Consider the following 8,680-nt stretch of genomic DNA (forward strand, 5'->3'; position numbering starts at 1 on the left):
TTTTTTACCTAGACCATTTGGGGTCCCCAGGATCAAGCCTGAGTGGAGGCCTAAATGTATATTTTTTTATACATATATTGTATTGTTTTTTAAAATAAAAAATATCAAAATGGCCCCGGCTTGCTTTGATATTTCAGTGTGCGGCCCTCAGTGGAAAAAGTTTGGACACCCCTGGTTTAGAGGCATCCAAAACTGCCTGCAGGATCACTCCAAAATGCGTAATTTGATGCTTTGATATTGTTTAACACAAGTATGCAACATTGTAACAACATTCCTAAGTCAGTAAAGAGGAAAGTCATCATCGGCCCCCTATTACTTAAAGGCCTACTGAAATGAATTTAAAAAAATTTAAACGGGGATAGCAGATCCATTCTATGTGTCATACTTGATCATTTCGCGATATTGCCATATTTTTGCTGAAAGGATTTAGTATAGAACGACGACGATAAAGTTCGCAACTTTTGGTCGCTGATAAAAAAAAGCCTTGCCTATACTGGAAGTAGCGTGACGTCACAGGAGGTAGAATTCCTCACAATTCCCCGTTGTTTACAATGGAGCGAGAGAGATTCGGACCGAGAAAGCGACGATTACCCCATTAATTTGAGCGAGGATGAAATATTCGTGGATGAGGAACGTTAGAGTGAAGAACTAGAGAGGCAGTGCAGGGTGTATCTTTTTTCGCTCTGACCGTAACTTAGGTACAAGGTCTCATTGGATTCCACACACTCTCCTTTTTCTATTGTGGATCACGGATTTGTATTTTAAACCACCTCGGATACTATATCCTCTTGAAAATGAGAGTCGAGAACGCGAAATGGACATTCACAGTGACTTTTATCTCCACGACAATACATCAGCGAAGCTCTTTAGCTACTGAGCTAACGTGATAGCATCTGGCTCCAATGCAGATAGAAACAAAATAAATAAATCCCTGACTGGAAGGATAGACAGAAGATCAACAATACTATTAAACCATGGACATGTAACTACACGGTTAATAATTCTCAGCCTGGCAAAGCTTAACAATGCTGTTGCTAACGACGCTGAAGCTAACTTAGCAACTTAGCAACCGGACCTCACAGAGCTATGATAAAACCATTAGCGCTCCACCTACGCCAGCCAGCCCTCATCTGCTCATCAACACCCGTGCTCACCTGCGTTCCAGCGATCGACGGCGCGACGAAGGACTTCACCCGATCACAGATGCGGTGGCGGCTAGCATCGGCTAGCGCGTCTGCTATCCAAGTAAGTACTCCTTGATGTGTTGCTACGGCCAGCCGCTAATACACCGATCCCACCTACAACTTACTTCTTTGCAATCTCCATTGTTCATTAAACAAATTGCAAAAGATTCACCAACACAGATGTCCAGAATACTGTAGAATTGTTCGATGAAAACAGAGCTTTTTGTATGGTGACACATTGGGTATGAATACTTCCGTTGCCGTCGTGACGTCACGCGCATACGTCATATCCAAAGGAGTTTTTCAACCGGAAGTTTAGCGGGAAATTTAAAATTGCACTTTATAAGTTAACCCGGCCGTATTGGCATGTGTTGCAATGTTAAGATTTCATCATTGATATATAAACTATCAGACTGCGTGGTCGGTAGTAGTGGAAATAAAGAAAAAATGTGAGTCAAATATACACATGACAATTTGATATCAGGTATTTTATATTGCTTCGTTTTCAGTTCCTGTTTACAGCCATACTCCTGCATGACTTAACTTTATACATCCTATTTCTTCCTCTTGGCTTGTGTAGTATACACACTACAAAAGTGTGCAGTGCTTTGTTGTCGTTCTTAATAAGCTGAGGGTGACTTCTAAATTATTTTTAAGTCACGCCAGAAATTTGTGTTACATTTCCTACTGGCAGACCCTCTTAAAGCATTCTTCAGTTCTCGCTCTGGTCTTCTATGTGTTTGTTCAGAAAATCATTCATGAAAGCATTAGGAAGGATGTGAAAACAGGCTTGAAGCCAACTTAAGTCCTGTTTTTTTTTTTTTCTTTTTTAATGGAATGTTCATGATCCTTGGAGATTGTTCAGAAGGCAACATGTCTAAATGTGCATATGTTGGAGATGAAAAATAGACGTTGACTCATAGTATTGAGCTGTCAAGCCTTCAGTTGTAGCATATTACTGTTGTTGATGATGCATCCAAGGGGGGACTTTGCCATGCACGCTTGACAGGAACTTAAACAATCGTTCAGTATGGAGTCAAATGTACGGTGACAGCTCGTGATGGAGAGAACAGGGAGCCTAATTGAGGGAATGGAACTGAATGGGAAACTGGGGAGATGTATCTGGAAGCTGCCATGCAGGCTTCTGACAGGAAAGACCGTAATGGCCGCACATGAAATATGACGTGTAATCACACTTGTACAATGACTTGTGTTTGCTTTACAGTATTGGCAGGAAAAAGTCAAAAGAAGCCATGTAAGTGAATGAAAAATGCAGCAACAGTTCCCAATTTTCTGACAACTGCCATTTGCTCATGTGAGTGATGTGACAAATCCTGCTTCGGGGAAAAGCAGAAGCTGGCGGCTAAAATATAAATAAATGAACAAACTATAATTGTCCTGAATGTGCAGTGAGTGTATTGTGCAGAAGGCACACCAACAATATAAAGGCATACAAATATGAAGACAAAATAATAAACATAAATACACAACATATTAATCAACAGTGGAACGTCCGAAGTTAGACACACAATTTTAAGACACTGGTAGACCTTCAAGTTGTTCTAATCACAAACAAACCCTGAAATTCACAGTTGAAAGATATTCATATAAATCGTTTTTTGTCAATAATCCACCGAAAAACCGAAACCCGAGCAATTTTTTCCCATAAGAAATAATGTAATTTCAGACACCACAAAAAACACAGAAAAAAAATATACACACAACCATTTTGTTTTTGGTCCATTCATGAGCTGAACTGAAATATAACAAAAAACCACAATTATCTTAAATATTGTTAAAAAATCCCATCCTTCATCAGATGCTGATTTGTCAGCATGATTATTGCTCAGGTGCGCCTTAAGCTGGAAACTACAAAAGGCCACAACAAGATGTGTAAAATGGAAAGAAAAACCAAAACAGCTGCATTTGTGTATTGACAAAAATATATACACATTGATTTGGTTATTATAGCTTGGCAGGCAGGAAACAATGTGAAATAAATAATACATAAATAATGAAGTAAATGAATACATTTCCACATGCATATCACTTTTACTTTAACTGAAGTGCAACTGGGATAGGCTTTGACAATTTGCTCACGCATTAGTTCACCGCATCCTTGTTTGTGAATGAGTGAGCATTTCTTGGAAGCTGCTTTTGTACCCAATCATGGCACACACCTGTTCCCAATTAGCCTGTTCACCTGTGGGATGTCCCAAATAAGTGTTTGATGAGCATTCCTCAGACTTTCTCAGTCTTTTTTGCCACTTGTGTCAGCTTTTTTGAAACATGTTGCAGGCATCAAATTCCAAATGAGCTAATATTTGCAAAAAATAACGTTTCTCAGTTCGAACGTTAAGTATCTTGTCTTTGCAGTCTATTCAATTGAATATAGGTTGAAAAGGATTTGCAAATTATTGTATTCTGTTTTTATTGATGATTTACACAACGTGCCAACTTCACTGGTTTTGGGTTTTGTATACACATTTTTTTTTTTTTACTTGGGATACCCTGCGAGCCGGATTGTGGATGCTGGCCGCGGCCCATAGTTAGGAGACCCCTGCCGTAACCCTTGCTTGAAGCACTGGTCTTGAAGCCATTGTGAGCAGTTTTGTTACGATCAAACAGAAAAATGCTGACGTTATTGTACGCATGAAGCAAATCTTAAATCTGACTCGTTAAAGAAACAGCCTTATTGCTAACATAGTTTAAAAGGCATGGGCCAGCACTTCTGATTCTGAAGGCCCTGTGCAGATTACATTGACATGGCACCACATAGAAGTTGAAATCTGATCGGACCTAAAATATCTAATATGAATGCACTTTTTTGGAACAAATGCTAGACTTTAAGTTGTAAATGTTGGTCAATGCTTGTGAAAGTATTTAGGCTTGCAGAAAAAGCCTTGCTGACCTTGGCAGCCCACCACGGTTTTTTCCTACTGGTGCTTTCCAAATACTGTACTAAAATTGTGTGTTCATCAACTACTTTTTCTTTATTTTACTGGGTGTCCTATATAACAGTTGTCACTCTAAGATACATTTCATTTTATCAAACCCTACATTCAGTTTCAGTTTCTATATAAAGATGTGAGGGGAGTTGGCATAAAGCTCTTTGTGTGTGTGTGTGTGTGTGTGTGTGTGTGTGTGTGCGTGTACATGGTTGCCAAGGACACAGAGTGGCAAAGACAAAAACGACGGCAAATGAAGCCTACTTCCTTTGCAAATGTGAAGGTGTCCATCATCACACGATCCAGAAGACTTTTAGCCAAAAAGCCAATCATCAGAAGCGAAAATGAAGTTATGTGCTCCGTCTGAACTAAATCCAAGTGCACACCAGAAGCGGCATGATGAAAACTGTAACTTTTCAAATTGGCTGCGCTTTAATGACTTAGAGTATTAAAACAAGCTTTACATTTCCTTACAACAAAGTTTCTTAGTGTCTGCTGTCTCACAAGCACTCACTTTTAAATTGTACTTTTTCTTGGCTGCAGTAGAATCTTTTTCAGGATGGAACACGTTTTCCGTAGGACTTTGTCCGACTTGTTTGTTCAGTTTGTTCAATCGGTTTTGCTGTGATTATTATGAAATTGTTTCAGTTCAACGTACTTATCCGTCATAACACTTGTGACGTGCTAACACAATGTGCTCCGCTCCTTGTTACACTGAAATCACTGTCAATACATACAAGATTGAAGTTTTTAACATTTAAAGTGAGCAAAGGTGCACTGGTTTGTGGTAACCCATTTCAAAGAGTACGTTGAAAACTGAATACAGCGGTACCTCAACTTACCTAGGCTGACCATACGTCTTCTTTCCCCCGGACATGTCCTCTTTTGCGGGGATGTCCGGGCGGGGTTGCTTAAATGCCTCAAATGTCCGGCATTTTGAGTTAGGGTTGCGTGTATTTTCAATGTACGTCCAGAGTTAAGAAGGGGTTAAACAAAACAAAGCGTGGAGGCGTGTGTGTAACACGGGTGGGAAATAAGCCATATTTCCTCTCATGGCATCCCCTCATATTACCTGCACCGTTTCCACGTTTAATCTCACGAGTTTAACACACGCGCTCACGTGACACGCTGCAGCCTATCGCGCTCTATATGATCCACCGTCCCAAGATGGCTGCCAGGTGCGGTGGCTAAGCCTGGGGACATCTGAAGCCGGTATGTTTTAAAGTTGTCGTTTTCCTGCATATCGTAAAAACAACCGTCCAACATTTTACAACTAATTGTAAACTTATAGGTGCCGACCATCAGGGCCGAGTTGCGACGAGAGAGTGTTATTAAGTCGAGTTGGTAAGTGAATCCGTTTGCTAATAGTAGCTGCTAGCCGTACCCATGTATTGTCTATGGGCGGTTAGCATCGGCTTTTAATCCCGTTTCCTCCAATGTTTCTGATCCCATTGAATTTATATTTATTTCGAGTCTTTATTCTGGGTACTTACATATGGTGACTGAGTGTTGTGGCGTTTTAAGGCCATCTGCACTTTTTATGCTACGGTAAAGACAATGAATGAACACTGTTACACCCGTCATAGTGACGTCACTGTTATTGTTAACGTTACACCCGTCATAGTGACGTCACTGTTATTTTCTATTGTTTAATATTGTTAGTTACACCCGTCATAGTGACGTCACTGTTATTTTCTATTGTTTAATATTGTTCATGTTGCACCCGTCATAGTGACAACACTGTGTACTGTCGTGTTTGTTATTTTGTACATACATGGGATTGTTTAATATTGTTAATGTTAGCAGTATTATTGCTAATAATGATAATAATAAGTGTAACTTATTTATTGAAGGTCGAACAATAGATGACTTAATGTTGATGTTTATGTGCGCACATTGATTGAACTCCGGGTCCTGTGTAGGCCAGGTCCCTAAGTCTTGGATGGCGAGCTGTAGATAGGCCTTGAGCCAGAGCCCAAGGATCTCCACCTGGATGGCGAGCTGTAGATAGGCCTTGAGCCAGAGCCCAAGGATCTCCACCTCTCAACCCCTGAAGTCCACCTGCTCTGGTCGGGCCGGTAAGCGGCTTGTAGCCGAACCCCTTGCCTCGCACCTCATTACTCTGCAGCCCTTTGCACTACCTCATACACACCCTGCCCATAAACTGAACTGTCACTACAAACTGCCATATCCACAACCCCAACCCGTGTGGCTGTATAAACTGAACACGCTTATGGACTGCGATCAGTCTCATAGAACTCCTATGAACTTTTGATACCACCTTGTATGAATTACCTGAACTCTTAATCAATGAACTAAACCAACGTTGTTTGTTGAGTTTCTTTTGTTTTTTTCTTTTGTTTTGAATGGCCATTCCTATCAATGTCTGTCCGCTATTTGTTGCACTGTACATATTTAAATAACACCAGTATCATTTAAAGCATTTAATTGTCTGTCCTACTCTCTCCGAGTCGTAATCTAGACTTCTGATTAGCCCAATATTGAGAAAGTGGGACCCCACAATTTTACTGTGGTACCCCATTTTTATTACTTGATGGGGTCCCTGGGACCCCATTTTGAAAATTCCTAGCGCCAACACTGCTGTCAACAGAGGAGAAAAATGCTTTATTTAAATAAATATATTATTTATAAAGCAAGTTCGAGTATCATTGGCAAATTTACACCTAGTCCCCGCCTTGGCACGCATATATGTCCTCTTTTTGGGATTTCAGAATATGGTCAGCCTAACTTACCAGTACACTAACTTCTAAGTAGGGATGTACAGTACAGGCCAAAAGTTTGGACACACCTTCTCCTCATTCAATGCAGATGATATCGTGCTTCAAAGTAATTACTAAATTATATATTACTTACATTTTTCACTTTTTTAAGTGGATCAATATTGGTTTGTGGACTACTGGACCGCTAAACACTGGACTTTGAAAGTCTTTTTACAAGGGAATATGGTTGTGTTCCAAACTTTTGTGTGGTGTTGCTTCCTTATTTGTGATTACTCCAAGCTGATTATCACATACATATATATATATATAAATATAAATATATATATATATATATACATACCAGTGGTGTGCAGTCACTAGAGGCAGGGGAGGCACGGCCTCACCTGCCATCATTGAAAGAAAAAAAAATGTAAAAAGAAAAAAAAAAAATTAAATTGTTATATGTATCCAGTGATTATACTAAAGTTATTTTCCATTTAACTTCACCAGTTTTAGATTATTTTTATTTTTATTTTCACATTTGCCGTTCAAATACTGAGAAGAGACGGTGCGGTGATCAGCAGCCAGTTGAGGCATGTCACTGCGTTGTGCCTCAACATGGATTGTGCGCAATGACTTGGCTAACTGCTGGCCTGCTGTGCAGTGAGACCGTATTGCTATATGAATTATATTACACATTTCCATAGTTTAGTTAGCTGAGGTATATAACGTACAGTGTATTTTGTCAACAACTGTATGTGTGTTACGTATTTCTTGTGCTGAGCGATCATAATACTGCTGCGAAGACGCACTGTGAGAGGCTCGTCTCATAACCCCGCCTCCTGGTGCCACACCTCCGCCGCAGAATGCACCGCCCGACGGGAGCGCCGCGGCCACACCAACCAAAGCCCACACCCAAACCCTCCACGTGCAAGACCGAATCCACCCAAAAAAAGTCACTTAACAAGAAGCCAAAAAGTGCAAAAACAACAATGCTCGCGCGGCGCGGAGCCGTGAACAGGGACACAACATTAGGTACACCTGCAGAGTGCAGCGCAGATTTCATATTTCATTCATTCACAACTCTTCCAACACGAACACCACTGCTCCCGCACTTATAAGTAAAGGTAAGACCATAATAACGTTTTTTTTATTAAATGTGCTTTTTTGTGTGCTACAGTTTGTAAGTGTAAACAGGGCCGGCCCGTGGCATAGGCCATATAGGCAAATGCTAAGGGTGCCGTCCATCAGGGGGCGCCACACCAGTGCCACAAATGTTGGAGAAAAAAAAAAAAAAAGTTGGTACTATTATTTCTAAATACAAAAAATAATCCCACGTGAATTAAAATGCAAAGTAAAGCCTATTTAATAGAAATATTATTTGTTACAACATTACGCCCCCCCCCCCCCCCGCACACCCATCCCCCCGCACGGTGCGCCCCCTCCCTTCCCGTATCATGACTCTTACCACATCAAAAAATCAACACAAAATGTCAAAACGGCCAAAACTGTCAGGTGCCCAGGGAAGAAAAAATAGAAAAGAAGAGGAGGAGAAACGAGAAAAAGACAGAGGTAGCAGGTAGGTAACGTTAGCCTACATGAAATTATTTGTCTGTTACAGAATGTGATAGTAACCTGGCTTTTTAGCATTAAGCTAACGTTACATGATTCGGCAATTGCTAATCAATAAGTAGCTAGTTCTGTTTTAACGTCGGGTTAATATTGTGGAGGGGGCTAAATTGTTATGGAAAATAATAATGTAACGTTAGGTAATTACAGTACTCTCACCTTACATTCCTCAGGGACATTTGTATTAGATCTTTTAAGC

General features: G+C 40.4%; 1 long non-coding RNA gene across 1 annotated transcript; it reads left to right on the plus strand.

Annotated features, from left to right (window-relative positions):
* Positions 1–5,296: 5,296 nt before the first annotated feature.
* LOC133660653 (uncharacterized) lies at positions 5,297–6,132 on the plus strand. Its single transcript, XR_009827858.1, has 3 exons — positions 5,297–5,344; positions 5,424–5,476; positions 6,055–6,132. It is a non-coding gene; the product is annotated as an uncharacterized LOC133660653 (long non-coding RNA).
* Positions 6,133–8,680: the final 2,548 nt, after the last annotated feature.

This window comes from Entelurus aequoreus, linkage group LG11 (assembly GCF_033978785.1).
Source record: "Entelurus aequoreus isolate RoL-2023_Sb linkage group LG11, RoL_Eaeq_v1.1, whole genome shotgun sequence".
NCBI classification, from domain to species: domain Eukaryota; kingdom Metazoa; phylum Chordata; class Actinopteri; order Syngnathiformes; family Syngnathidae; genus Entelurus; species Entelurus aequoreus.